The following is a 16,058-nucleotide window of genomic DNA, read 5'->3' on the forward strand; positions in this document are numbered from 1 at the left end:
GTGTTGTTAGCTTTTTTAAAGAAAATCTCATTTAATAAAATTAATAATTTATTAAACTATACTGTGCTAAGATATGGCTTGTAGATATAAAGAAGAATAATCTCTTGCACTTAGTATAATTAAAAAATATGTTTGAGTTGCTCTCATCTTTTATTAGAAAAGACAGCAAGAATTAATTCTTTGTTAAACTGTCTATACACCTTATAAATTGTCTGATAAATTCCTTACCTCTTCCAACCTCAATTTCAAAAGGGAACTGTATAGAGTATAGTTTAGTTTCAAAATCATATGTGATTTGGAAACATATATACACTTCAGCACATCTGTTCTAGAAGTTAAAACATTAGCAAATTCATTCTCCGAGTATATGTTGTATAATTGTTAACCCTTTTCAGATAATGCTTCTGATTATCTTTAACCAATCTCAGACTTTTAAGTACTACATTTTGCAAGGTTAAGAGAAAGGTACAGACTGCTAAGAGAATTAATAGCATTAACATGAGCAAAAGTGGACACATACAGTCTGAAGATTAACTGTATATTATTTAGCTCTCTGCATACAACAGCATAAGATCAATCTGAGAAAGTTAGGTACTATATATAACAACAAAAAATCACTGAATCAAGGCCTCTGCCAAAAATAAAAGCTTTACTTACCATCTAATCAAAAATTAAATAATTTCAAATTTATCACAAAGTTCCCCTTTAAGCTTGAAATTAGAAAAGGATAAAAAGTATAGAGATAGAAAGATAAGGCTTATAGTTATATTTATTCCTTAATAATTAAGATTTGCATCTAAAAAATTAAGATTATCCTCCTGAATTTTAGAAATCCTTATCAAAATATTTCCTAAAAACAAGCATGACACCGTATTTGGCTACATAAATAAACTACAAGGAATATTTAAACACTAAACAAACACAAAAGAAATAAGAACCATGGGAATCAATTTGGGTCACACTGTATCTATTTGTTCCTGAGAACATTATCACCGCCTGGTTGTCATGCTCAGTTCTCCCTTCTACAACGCACCGCACATCCAATCCACAAGCACACAGAATTCCAAGAACATTACCAAATATTAAGTCAGAGCACTTCTGAAACACACCTTGTAATTGTCCACAGCCTCTGCAGTTCATATCAGAGCTCAGCAGCTTCTCTTTATCTTCACCAGTGATGTAAATACAAATACCATACATCACTCATTAAAACAAAACAAAACCCCCCACAATTAGAAATAAATTTATTGCCTCAGAGATAAATCTCCTCTGTTAACCCAAACCAACATTATGTCTTGGGGTAAACCTAAGCACATGCTGAGCACCCCGCCGCTTATCTCCTCTATCATTTGTTTCTAACGATAGCTGACAAACTAGCCACACAAATCCTTTTTTAGCTGCTGATCAGACAGATCCCCCTTTGACAATCCAGCATGGTGGAACACTCGAAAATTCTTCCTGCTTCTATTCTATTGCTTGCTCTAAAACCCGGTTTCCTTTTCATTGAGATAATAGCCTTTTCTGCAGTCACATGACTCAGAAGCTACATTAGCAGAGCTTTATGATAATAGACTGAGTAAGCCTCTACCCCCCTCCTGCTATTAAGGGGATGTCTTTTTCTTTTCTCTCCCTCTCCTTCTCTCTCACAGTCTCAGACTCAGTCTCTCACTCTCTCACACACACATACACACGTGCATGCAATGTACACGTGCACTCACATACGCATGTCTAAAATTATTTAGTCTTCTTGGAATGTTCATAATAAATAAAAATATATACCCTAAAATGAAAATATAATTTCTAGTTCTGCTGCTAAAAATAAATGCTCAAAACAAACATTCTGATGCACTGTCTTCCTTTCACTAGGATGTACCACACTGACCTTGAACAGTGAGGGGCAGTTAAAAGCAAATATATGCTGTCTTGAGCTTTGCCCTCAATGACATAAATCTGAACTATCTGGCGTAATGAACATTTTGAAGGCATTATAGCTATCCACATACTGAGAATTAATTCCCTGTATTAGTAAAACACATGTAAACATACTTTTAAACACCAAGATGTACTCTTGTTAGGAATATATCCTTATTAAGTAATTAATAATTTGCCCGAAGAAGAAAAATATTCCCATGACCAAAGCAATCTTAATAAAAATAATAATCAAAGTTCCTTTAAGGCTGGTTACTTTCGTCCATTTCTGATAAATAATCAACTCTCAAAATACAAATGTGGAAACACCAGCACAGTGCCTGACACACAGAGGCTGCTCCATAATTTTTTAAAATGTCCCTAGTAACAAGTAGAAGCACCAGATAAAAAGAAGGCAGCTGATTACATTATATTCCTACTTCATCTTTGGTTATGGTTTGTTTCACATTAAAAATTGTTCTTAATCCATGAGGCAAGCAATTTGAGGAAGAAGTTTAAATGTGAGAGTGCTGGGTAGTTGAAAGTGGAGAAAAAGATAGGGTAAGGAAGCACACTCAAGTACAATGTGAAAGTGAAGAATGCTGTACACAGGGAGACTGAAGGAATGATGAATTCTGTTAATCTGAAGACAACAGAAATTTAAACTATATTTTACATTTTTTGGTTATAACTGGCTTCCTCATCTCAAAAGTGCAAAACGTATTTTTAATATATATTTTTTACTTTTGACTCTGATAAAATATATGTAACACAAAATTCATCATCTTAACCATTTGTAAGTATACAGTTCAATAGGGTTAAGTACATTCACACTGTTATGCAACAGATCTCCCGAACTTTTTCATCTTGCAAAACCGAAACTCTACACCCATTAAACAACTCCTATTTCCTCCTCCCCTAGCCCCTGGCAACCACCATTCTACTTTCTGTTTCTGGAAGTTTGAGTACTTTAGATATTTCATATGAGTGGAATCACACAGTAATTGTTCTTTTGCATCAAGATACTTTACAAATTGTTTTAATACCAGATCAAGACAGAGGTTTCATTTCACAGTCATTTTACATAAACTGAATTATTCATAAGTAAACTGAGCCAGAGTTATATTCTTTAATACAGAAAAACCAATAGATACCAGAAGGGATTATTATCATTATCACATAAAAGTTATCTATACAAAAAACTCTCTAAGTTCTCAGAACTCAAGATATTTGACAACTCCAAATTTAGAATCTGACGATTCCAAAACTTAGTTGACTCTAATTAACCACTCAACATATAAATAAATGGGATAGAATGAGTGTTTATTAATTCTCTTTAAGTCACTTAAGGGAACCATGGTCACTCTGGAAGACCACACTAACAACTAACAGAGACTGAAATGATTAGCGAGGTGCCAGGGAATGTAAGTTTCCAAAAAGACCAGAGCAAAGAAATTTAATTAGAAAATAAAATGATTTCAGAGATGAAGAAAATAAACGCAAAAATTTAAAAAATACCAGCCCATGCCAACACCTCATAATGAAAACCCAAAGCACAATGCAGAATTTTTAAGATAATATTTTAATTGCTAAAGACCCTTTTAAAGTTATAATGATTTGTAATGTCACCTAAATATTTTCATTATGGACTTAAAATCTAAAATCAATAATCAGCCAAGACAACATATAAAATCAATGCAATGACTAGCAGATCTCAGAGACTTTTAAAAGACTAGCAAAAAACGGCAGGGGGTGGTTTGTGAAATCCGTCTACGCAAATGTGTCCTTTTTCTGCTCACAAGGTCATGAAATCTTTGGCAATCTTATAGACCACTTCTATAGAGGGAGCGTGAGATCACAGACACACTAACATTAACACCATGTGTCCTTTATTAACTACAATGCCGCTTTTACAAATTATTTCTCAGCCAGATCATGGGTAGCAGCAAAATGCTATGCATTCCCTGATCAGATCAATCGCAGTAAGAAAACGCCTTCTGCCAAACACATCTAAGTAAAAAATGTCTTGATCCAGATTCTGTGCTTATACTTCAAGATGTATTGCTGTTAGCAAATCTGCCCCTCTGTCATATCTTCTGCTGGCATACACTAGTTGGTAAAATTGCCCAACTCTTCTCCTGAGTGCAGAAGGTAGCAACAGCAGATTTTATCATTAGCAATTTTAAACTTTTTTCTTCATCAAGGCAGTAGTGTTTACAAGGAAATTAGGCTAGATAATTTGTCAAGTTGTTTTTAGCTTTAACATTTATGATGGTGGTTGTATATAGCTGTGGCTCATTTCTTAATCCAAGAGTCTGGTGAGAAGTAAAACAAGGATTCAATAGTGTAATGTTTTCATTTTTAAATTGAGGGACAATTTACATTCAGTGCCATATACAGATCTAAAGAGAACTTAAGAGTAAACTTCAATAGTTGGGACAAATGAAAGCATTTATGTAATCCAGGTTCCTATCAAAATATACAACACTTCCATCACTCTGCAAAGTTCTCTTGTGCCTGTTCTCAGGCAATCTCCATATATCCTCATCCTGCCAACAACCACTGTACTCTGATTTTCTATTACCACAGATTAGCTTTGCTTTGTCTAGAATTTCCAATAAATGAAATCATACAATAAATACTCTTCTGTTCCGGCTCCTTTCAGTACAGTGTTTGAGATTCATCCATATTACTGCATAGCCATAGGGGACTGGTTCTAGGAGCTTCCCTTGGATATCAAAATTCATGGATGCTCAAGTCCTGGATATAAAAGGTATAGAATCGGAATATAATCTATGCATATCCTCTCATATACATGAAATCCTCTCTATGTTGCTGATGATACCTAATAAAATATAAGTGCTATGTAAATAGTTGTTATACTGTATTGTTTTGGGAATAACGACAAGGGAAAAAAGTCTGCACATATTCATTACAGACAAAATTTTTTTCTCCTATTTTCTATCCAAGGTTGGCTGAATCTAGTGTGCAGAACCCAACAATATGAGGGTGACCATATATTAATAATGTGTTCCTTTTTATTGCCAAAGATATTTAATTACATGAATATACCATGTTTTATCCATTCTCCTATTGGTAGACATTTAAGTTGTTTCCAATTGGGAGCTTGTAATGAACAGAATTCCAACGTGGTTCTGCAAGATTCTCCACCCCCGCAGTGGGCATGGCCTGCACATTTTCTAGGACTATAAATATGACAGATGTTTTTACCCCAATGATCAGTTTATGTTATATGGCACAACTGGCTCTAAGAAAGAAAGATGACTTGGGTGGGCCTGCACTAACCATGCATTTTCTTTGTTAGTGTACCCGAGGGGCAGGCTCCTCAGCATTAGTGCACTGGCACTGAAGAACAGAGATGGATGGACGGGATTCAAGACGGCTGAAAAGGAATAGCTCTGGAGTGCAGTTCCCAGTGAGGATCCAGAGGCCGCTGCAGGTGATCCCAGGCAAGCAGGGTCTGGAGTGGACCTCCAGCAGTCCTACAGCAGAAGGTCCTGATTGTTAAAAGGAAAACTAAAAAACAGAAAGAACTGACTTCATCATCAACAAAAAGGATATCCACTCAGAGACCCCCATCCGAAAGTCACCAACTACAAAGACCACAGGTAGATAAATCCACAAAGATGAGAAGAAACCAGTGCAAAAAGAATGAAAACACCCAAAACCAGAACGCCTCTCTTCCTCCAAGGGATCACAACTCCTTACCAGCAAGGGAACAAAGCTGGATGGAGAATGAGTCTAATGAATTGACAGAAACAGGCTTCAGAAGGTGGGTAATAAGAAACTTCTCTGAGCTAAAAGAACATGTTCTAACCCAATGCAAAGAAGCTACGAACCTTGAAAAAAGGTTTGACGAAATGCTAACGAGAATAAACAGCTTAGAAAAAAATATAAATGAATTGATGGAGCTGAAAAACACAACACAAGAACTCCGTGAAGCATATAAAGTTTCAATAGCTGAATCAACTAAGCAGAAGAAAGGATATCAGAGATTGAAGATCAACTCAATGAAATAAAACAAGAAGGCAAGTTTAGAGAAAAAAGAGTAAAACGAAATGAACAAAGCCTCAAGAAATATGGGATTATGTGAAAAAACCTAATCTAAGTTTGATAGGTGTACCTGAATGTGACGAGAGAATGAATCCATGCTGGAAAACACTCTTCAGGATATTATCCAGGAGAACTTCCCCAACCTAGCAAGGCAGGCCAATATTCAAGTCTAGGAAATACAGAGAACACCACAAAGATATTCCTAAAGAAGAGCAACCCCAAGGCACATAATTGTCAGTTTCACCAGGGTTGAAATGAAGGAGAAAATGCTAAGGGCAGCCAGAGAGAAAGGTCGGGTTACCCACAAAAGGAAGCCCACTGGACTCACAGCAGATCTCTCAGCAGAAACATTATAAGCCAGAAGAGAGTGGGGGCAAATATTCAACATCCTTAAAGAAAAGAACTTTCAACCTAGAACTTCATATCCAGCCAAACTAAGCTTCATAAGCGAAGGAGAAAGAAAATCCTTTACGAACAAGCAATTACTTAGAGATTTTGTCACCACCAGGCCTGCCTTACAAGTGCTCCTGAAGGAAGCACTAAACATAGAAAGGAACAACCAGCCACTCCAAAAATTTACCAAATGGTCAAGAGCATCGACACAATGAAGAAGCTGCATCAACGCATGGGCAAAACAAGCAGCTAGCATCAAATGGCAGGATCAAATTCACACATTACAACATTTACCTTAAATGTAAATGGGCTAAATGCTCCAATCAAAAGACACAGACTGGCAAATTGGATAAAAAGTCAAAACCCATTGGTGTGCTGTAACCAGGAAACCCATCTCACATGCAAGGATACACATAGGCTCAAAATGAAGGGATATAGGAAGATTTACCAAGCAAATGGAGAGCAAAAAAAAAGCCAGAGTCGCAATCCCAGTTTCTGATAAAATAGACTTTAAATCAACAAAGATCAAAAGAGACAAAGAAGGGCATTACATAATGGTAAAAGGATCAATGCCACAAGAAGAGGTAATGATCCTAAACATATATGCACCCAATACAGGAGCACCCAGATACATAAAGGAAGTTCTTAATAACCCTGGAAGAAAACCTAGGCAAAAGCATTCAGGACACAGGCATAGGCAAGGACTTCATGACCAAAACACCAAAAGCATTTGCAACAAAAGCCAAAATAGACAAATGGGATCTAATTAAACTCCAGAGCTCCTGCACAGCAAAAGAAACAATCATTAGAGTGAACTGGCGACCAACAAAATGGGAAAAATTTTTTACAATCTACCCATCTGACAAAGGGCTAATATCCAGAATCTACAAAGAACTAAAACAGATTTACAAGAAAAAAACTAACAAGCCCATTCAAAAGTGGGAAAAGTATATGAACAGACACTTTTCAAAAGAGGACATACATGAGGCCAACAAACATATGAAAAAATGCTCATCACCACTGGTCATTAGAGTAATGCAAATCAAAACTACATTGAGATACCATCTCACGTAATGCAAATCAAAACTACATTGAGATACCATCTCACGCCAGTTAGAATGGCAATCATTAAAAAATCTGGAGACAACAGATGCTGGAGAGGATGTGGAGAAATAGGAACACTTTTACACTGTTGGTGGGATTGTAAATTAGTTCAACCATTGTGGAAGACAGTGTGGTGATTCCTCAAGGACCTAGAAATAGGAATTCCATTTGACCCAGCAATCCCATTACTGGGTATACATCCAAAGGATTATAAATTGTTCTATTATAAAGGTACATGCACACATATGGTCACTGCGGCACTGTTTACAATAGCAAAGTCCTGGAACCAACCCAAATGCCCATCGACGATAGACTGGACAGGGAAAATGTGGTACATATATACCATGGAATACTATGCAGCCATAAAAATCGATGAGTTCATGTCCTTTGTAGGTACATGGATAAACCTGGAAACCATGATTCTCAGTAAAGTGACACAAAAACAGAAAACAAAACACCACATGTTCTCACTCATAGGTGGGTGTTGAACAATGAGAACACATGGACACAGGGAGGGGAACATCACACACTGGGGTCTGTTGGGGAGCACTTGGGAGGGATAGTTGGGGGTAGGGAGTTGGGGAGGATAACATGGGGAGAAATGCCAGATATAGGTGATGGGGGAATGGAAGCAGCAAACCACATTGCCGTGTATGTACCTATGCAACGATCCTGCATGTTCTTCATAGGTACCCCAGAACCTAAAGTGCAATAAAACATATATATATATATAAAAAAAGAGACCATACCTTTTATCCTCTAAACCCACAGCATCTATCCTAGTGCTGCTTCTATATGGTACATGGTCAAAATTTACATACTGATATTTCTTTTTCCTTAAAAAGGTGATTATGTTGCAACATGAAAAGATGCTTTTGACGAGGCCACTATAGATGGAGGAAAGAGCGAGACTTTTGTCTGAATACATATGCCAGATATGCAGTGCCTGGGCAAGTTACTTACCCGCCCCATCTTAGGTTCCTTATCTTTAAATGTGTCTTTGAGAGACAGAGGATATTTATACCATTGTACTGTTATTGTGAAGAGTCTATGAATTAAATGTAAAGCAACCAGCCCAGTGCATGGCATAGGAAGACATCAATTGATGGTAGCCACCATTAGCTCTTAGTTGGATATGATGTTCAGCAGAAAGAAGAAACAGTATCTGTGTATCAAAACTGTAGGCCAGGTGTGGTGGCTCACGCCTGTAATCCCAGCACTTTTAGAGGCCGAGGCGGGTGGGTCACCTTTAGTCAAGAGTTTGAGACCAGCCTGGCGAACATGGCGAAACCCCACCTCTACTAAAAATACAAAAATCAGACAGGCATGGTGGCGAGTGCCTGTTGTCCCAGCTACTCGGGAGGCTAAGGCAGAAGAATCACTTGAATCTGGGAGGCGGAGGTTGCAGTGAGCCGAGATCACGCCACTGAACTCTAGCCTGGAATACCAAAAAATGATGAGAGTCAGGTTAAGCTGGATGAGACTAGAGATCATTTTCATTCTAATTTTCAAACTTTTAATAATGCTGGTGTCATCATTTAAAAATATGACAAAGACCAGGCACGGTGGCTCATGCCTATAATCCCAGCACTTTGGAAGGCAGAGGTGGGTGATCACTTGAACTCAGGAGTTTGAGATCAGTGTGAGCAACATAGTGAAATCTGTCTCTACAAAAAATACAAAAATTCACCAGGTGTTGTGGTGCACACTTTGTAGTTCCAGCTACTGAGGAGGCTGAGGTGGGAGGATCATCTGAGCCTGGAAGGTCAAGGCCTGCATTGAGCCACAAATGTGTCACTACACTCCAGCCTGGTTGACAGAGTAAGATCCTGTCTCAAAAACAAAACAAAACAAAACAAAAAACCAAAAACAAAAAACCATGGCAGCTGAGCGTGGTGGCATGCCTGTGGTCCCACCTGTTCTGTAGGCTGAGGCGAGAGGATCACTTGAGCCCAGGAGGCAGAGGTTGCAGTGAGCTGACATCGTGCAACTGCACTCCAGCCTGGACATCAGCGAGACCCCATTTTTTAAAAAAGGCAAAAATGTTTATATAACCTCTGAAGCTGGGTGTGAAGGGTTCATGGAAGTTTACTATTCTAAATTTCTATAACACAAATGTTAAAAAATAGAGTCCACTGTACCAAAAAGTGACAAATCTTTAATCTACAAATATTTCTTCTTTATACATTATGACAACATATGTATTGATCAAAAATGAGATAACTGAAGGTGACATGTTAAACAAGCTACAGAGTGTGAACTTTTCAGTCATTTAAAATATCAATTTGTAAACCCATTGGCATTGCAATTCCATGCTATAATTAAATATCAGATTTTTAAAACCTAATATAATATCATGAAATAGTTAATCTATGTGTTAAATACATTTTTAAAATGCAGTGAGAAATAAGTTTCATAAATAGTAAGATATTAAGGGAAAAAGTAATACTGCCCATTCGTATTTGCTGTTTCCATTAGGCGGAGATCTGCATAGAATTAAGTCACTTGAGCCTCTGACCTCCTTCCTCAGGTGAGCCAGGGACAGAGGAAATGCCCATCTTTGAATATCTTGCTTATGGTATCATCCTACTAACATTAACTAGAGATTGTGTTTTTTTTTGATGTGTACAAAAATGAGCCTTAGAAAAGGCCCAACTGTGCTAAGCTAGCAGGGACTGCTATTTTGTAGGGTTATTTCCAATAAAAGGCTTATGCAAACAACAGTGCATAAATGTCTATGATACTACTGCAGTAGATTATACCCACACAAAAGAGGGCTGAGGAGAAGGACTATAGAGTGCAATCACTTCTAAATACAACTCTGCCAAGTTACTACTTCATGAAATGAAATAATATACAAATAGCATACTATATTTCCATCTCAGCATTTGTACTTCATCCAAGGATTTCAGAGGCTTGAAACGACTAAGTTAGATTTCCTCCTAATTAGTGCACTGTAAACCACTCTAAAGTAAGTTGCCTTTAAAAACGTATTTACTCCTTCAAGTCACTGGAGTACCACTAGGTTAAAACTGAAATTCTTAAGTGACCTGTTAACCAGAGTTAATGAGAATCCTAGCGGTCTATCCAGGTTATACCTTATAAACCTTGGGCTTCCAAAAACTCCAGAAGCTCAGAGAAAGATCACAAGAATTTGATTCACTGATTAATCCAGCTCTTTGAGATTAACATTATTCCCAAATAAGTCTCTGAGAGTTTTAATGAACAACTAGAACTGTAAAAGGGGCTAAAATGAATGTGAGAGCCATATAGTCCTGGGACTCTCAGAGTCACCCATTTCAAATTCTCAGACTTGTAACCATTGCCTCTGGTTAGACTTTCCTGGTACAGTCATTCCCTATATCCACAGGGTATTGGTTCCAGGACTTCCCATGGATGCCAAAATCCTCAGATGCTCAAGTCTCTGATATAAAATGATATTTGGTTATAACATATACACATACTTCAAATCGTTTCTAGATTACTTATAATGCCTAATACAATGTGATATATAAGTAACTGCTTTATTGTGTTGCTTTTTAAATTTTTACTGTTTTTACTGTTTTTTAAAAATATTTTTGATCTACAGTTGATTGAATTCAAAGATGTGACACCTGCAAATATGGAGGGCTGAATGTGTCTAGCTTTAGAATCATTTACCTACTAAGTAAGGAAAGAATCTCCTGAACAGTTAGTAAGTCAAAAAGTCACTGAAAGCAGATAGTAGACGATGCCACTTAAGTAGTAGTAGTGAGTGGCTGGCTGCAGTGGCTAACACCTGTAATCCCAGCACTTTGGGAGGCTGAGGCCAGAGGATCGCTTGAGCCCAGGAGTTCAAGACCAGCCTGGGCAACATAGTGAGACACTGTATCTATTTTTTAAAAAAATAAAACAAAATATAATGTTAGAGACCATGGAGCTTTCAGGGTACAACATATGCTTTGACCATGATGGCTTAACGGCCCTATATACCTTCTTCCCATCCTTAACTGTGGTGGGTTAGCCAGATTTGCTCTTCTGACTCTACGATTCTCTACTTATCCTATGTATTAACTTTTCCCAAATAAAGTCAAAAGAAAGTGACAATCACACACATTAGGAGACTGATGAAACCTGGCTCCTCAATGTATCAAATATTATACAACTCCCTGATACTAAGACTTTTATGTCATTTTTCTTGGACAGCCTACTTTAATGAGGATCAGATTAATTAATGTTTTCATTTATTCAGCGATTTGGCCATACAAATAGAACTGTCATAGACAAAAAGCTACTTTCTGTAGAGATGTTATATTCCGAGGCAAAAAATTATTCATCTATTCCAAATTTCCAGAAGCACAAGAGACACTTGTGACAAAAGGTGCTAGGGAACATGTGTTTTAGGTTTGTCTATAAGACTGCATCTCTCACAGCATTATCACTACTTCTTAGCACCTTCAGCCTGTTCTGACTCAACTTCAAGTGTCACCTGTTAAATGCTTTTGAATGAGGTTGATTTCTTCCACCTTTCCTTTACTTTATTCTGTTTTCTACTTATTCTTGTCTTCCTCTTAAATTTTTGTGAAGATTATTTATCATTGTAAGGAAGAGAGTGGAAACTGCAGTCACAGTGGCAAGCATGGGAAAACAGAGCAAAAATCTTTAGCAGAAAAGAGACCTAATTCAAAGGCTCATAAGCCACAGTAATAGTTATAATAATGGAAAAGTATTTTAGGTACCTAACTTTGTGTCTTCTTGTTCCTTCTCTTTCTTTTTTTAGCTCCAAGTTAATTTTATCCAACAAATATGTATTCAATACCAATGACGCATAAGGCACTAGGTCTCCAGGACAAAATCCCTGCCCTCTAGGGACTCATAATCAAAGAGGAAAAACAGAAAAGCAGGCAAAACTTACAAAATATAATCAGAATGCCATAGTATAAATTTATCAAAAATGATACTCGAAATAGAGAAAATAGGAAGTGTGCAATATCATTGAGAAATGATGAAACTATGAATTTAACCTTAAAATGTCAAATACTGCCCAAAAACAAAACAACAAAAACCCTCTCACATATATGGTCAAATGATTTTTGACAAGGGTACCAAGACCATTCAATGGGGAAAGGATAGTCTTTTCAACAAACAGTATAAGGAAAATTGGATATCCCCAGGCAAAAGAATGTTGGCGCCTTACCTTACATATACAAAAATTAACTCAAAATAATTAAAAGACCTAATTGTAAGACAGCAAAAGTTAAACAATACTTATAAGAAAACACAGGGGAAAAACTTCATGACATGGGATTTGGTATTTCTTATATACGGTATCAAACGCATGGGCAATACAAGAAAAATAACTTGGACTTCATCAAAATTAAAAACTTTGGGTATCAAAATGCACTATCAACAGAATGAAAAGGCAACCCATGGGACAGGGAGAGAAAACTACAAACTGCATATTTGATAAGGGATTGACATCCAGATTATATGAAGAATTCCTACAACTCAATAGCAAAAAACAAGGAACCTGATGTAAAAACTGGCAAAGGACTTGAATACACATTTCTCCAAAGAAGACATACAAATGGCCAATAAGCACATGGAAATATGCTCAACATGAGTAATCATTAGGGAAATGCAAATCAAAAGCACAATAAGATACTACCTCACACTACTAAGAAGCCTTTGATGGCTATCATCAAAAACATAGAAACTATAACAAGTGTTGGTGAGAATGCAGAAAAACTAGAACCCTTGAGCATTACTGATGGCACATAAAATGGCACAGCCACAGTGGAAAACAAAAATTTAAAAAAATACATGATCCTACAATTCTACTTCTGGGTATGTATCCAAAAGAACTGAAAGTAAGGATTTGAATAGATATAATGCATGTTCATAGTAGCATTATTCACAATAGCCAAAAGGTGGAAGCAACAAGTGTCCATTGACAGATGAATAAACAAAATGTGGTACATAATACAATAAAATATTATTCAGCCATGAAAAGGAAATTTTGACACCTGCCACAACATAAATGAACCTTGAAGACATTATGCTAAGTGAAATAAACCAGTCAAAAAAAGACAAAGATTGTATCATTCCACTTACATGAGGTATCCAGAATAGTCAAAATCTTTAAGTTGCTACAGCAATTAGAACGGTGGTTACCAGGGGCGAAGCGGCAGGGGCAGGTAGAAATGGGGAGTTAGAGTTCAATGGGTAGAGTGTTTAATGGGTAAAGGAAGATGAAAAAATTGTGGAGATGGATGTTTTTGATAGTTGTATAACAATGTGAATATTCTTAATGCCACACAATGATACATTTAAGAATGGTTAAAATGGTCAATTTTATGTGTATGATACTTTTTTGAAACTTTATCATACTTTTTTGAAAAGTCTAATACAAATATTTCTTTACTTAGCAAATGTAAAAAGTACCTCTCAAATTTTTGCCTATACTTTCAACATTCTAACTCAATGAAAGAACATTCTTTGTCAGGAAATTTGGAAAGACTTACTTTGATTCACAGGAAGTAAACAAAATAGAAAAAACAGCTCTATACCTCAGTGGTTAAACTTGGGATACCTCTGACCCAATAAAGAGAGAAGCCAAGGGCAATAGACACATTACCATTCTTTCAGGAAAGAGATGTCTGGTCTGTTCTACAATGATTGGAACCCCCCAAGTCTGTCACATCCACCTGCTGTGTGCCCAAGGTTTCAAGTGACTCATGTTCATTTGTCAGTAGTTTGGTAAGTAAAATACCCAAGAATTTAAGAGTATTTTCTGCCAAACTTAACAACACAAGATATCAGAATCATGTATCAACTAAGCAAGAGAAACTCATAAGTAGTATACAGAACAATTTTATTTCAGAAGTGAAAGAACTAATAATTTAGATGTGTGCCTTAAGCAAGCCATGAAAAGCATACATAGGTAATTCTATATAGCCCAAACTAATAGATAATTCCTAGTTTATTTATATTTTACTGTGTAATACGGTAATAAGTACACACTAATTCAAAGACAAAAATACACAGACACAAAATCCAACTTTGAATCTCTGAAGGGTGAGCCTTACTGTGGAATCTATCACGTTGGGCACATGTACAACACATATGCTGTAGTTACCTCCTCTCCCTTCACGCAGCAGACGTTGCCAATTAATCACTTCTAAGCCTGTATGTGGCCTCTCAATTCTCCTCAACACAGCACTCCAGGCAATCGCTATAATCAATAGAAGTTGGCACCAGAGACTGAAGCATGCTTGCCACCCCAGCTCCAAGGTGAGAGTCGGGGACAGATTGGATGTAACCGTGAATCACACACAAAGAAGATCCAATAGAACCTCTGCTAATGGAAAGAAGATCTACACACAACAGCTTTTCAACAGCGGCTTGCTACATGAATGGAAACTGAATCTGCAGACTTGAAGCAGCTACCTTTTCCTTCCTAAGCCTGTTTTGGATGTGAATAAAGATCCAGCCAAGTCCTCAGTGATTTAATAAGCTCCGTGGTTCTTTACATACAGAGAGCTTTTATCCTTGTCATAATTAAAGAACTGAGGGATACATTTAAGGATATGTTCTTAAGAGTTATGTTACTGCTACTACAGAAAACCTTCCCTAGCAGAAGGGGAAGGTTTCCAGATTGGCCAGCCACTCACCACCTGTCCCTCCAATTTTGCTCCTTCCTCCCAGGTTTCTACTCAAACTACATTCCCAACCATTCCTAGAGACCAGCTGGCAGAATGGCAGGCAAGGAAATGGAGGCAGATTTGCAAGTGTCAAAAACATTTTTCAGAGACAAGATCTCAACCAGGCTGCCATTGCTAGTAAGTGAATCTTGTCAAGAACAGGGACCAAAGGGCAGATTTTACAGTGCCAGTGCATGGAAGGTTTGGGTCCACAGCTGCCTTACCCAGTCAGGTCAAACCATGAAGAAGCAGTGGTATTGTTTTTGTTGTTTCGTTATATTTTCCAATATAAACATGGCCAACTTCACTGTAAAGGTGCCCCATTCTTGATACCGTTTGACAGACTAAAGAGAAATAAAAAAGCAATAAAGGCACACTATTTTATTAATTTTAAAATCAAACACTTTTAGTGTTTACCATATGCCAAATAACTGGTCTAAGCTTTTTATTAATATTCTCATCCATCTTTTTTCACAGTACCATGGAGCTGGTACTGTTATGTCTCCCAACCTACCCACGAGGAAACCGTGGCACAGAAAAGTCAAGTAAAACTAAAGTAAATGGGTTAGGATTGGAATTCATACAGTCTGATTGCAGAGTCTGTGCTCTCAATCATGATACAAAAAGAACAGACGGTACCTGTGCCTAGCTGTCTCATTGGTTCCTCCAAATATCATGAGATTGGTTTAATCCTCCCTTTAGAGATGAAAAAACTGAGACACAGACTGCAAAACACTAGTTATTTACTGGGTGCAAAAAACGTGCCAGCCACTCTGATAGGCGTTATCTTTTAATCCTCAACAGCCCTATGACAGAGGTACTAGCTTAGTCCACTTTACAGATAAAGAAAATAGGACGCAGAGAGAAGTCTGCTATAATTAGGGCCAAATTAGTAAC

The 16,058-nt window shown here is 37.2% G+C and overlaps 1 protein-coding gene across 9 annotated transcripts in view; it reads right to left on the bottom strand.

The window, feature by feature from the left end:
* The window catches only part of NCOA2 (nuclear receptor coactivator 2), a 307,971-nt gene that overhangs the window by 136,083 nt on the left and 155,830 nt on the right, over positions 1-16,058 (bottom strand). The window contains exon 1 of one of the 9 annotated variants that reach the window (XM_032296307.1): positions 1,110-2,723. The exons of the other annotated variants lie outside the window; for them this stretch is intronic. The gene's annotated coding sequence lies outside the window, so the exon portion shown is untranslated. Of the gene's footprint in view, positions 1-1,109; positions 2,724-16,058 lie in introns of those variants that run through there. 9 annotated transcript variants of the gene reach the window in all.

Source organism: Sapajus apella, unplaced genomic scaffold (genome assembly GCF_009761245.1).
Source record: "Sapajus apella isolate SASKATOON/1434 unplaced genomic scaffold, GSC_monkey_1.0 scaffold35, whole genome shotgun sequence".
Classification (NCBI taxonomy): domain Eukaryota; kingdom Metazoa; phylum Chordata; class Mammalia; order Primates; family Cebidae; genus Sapajus; species Sapajus apella.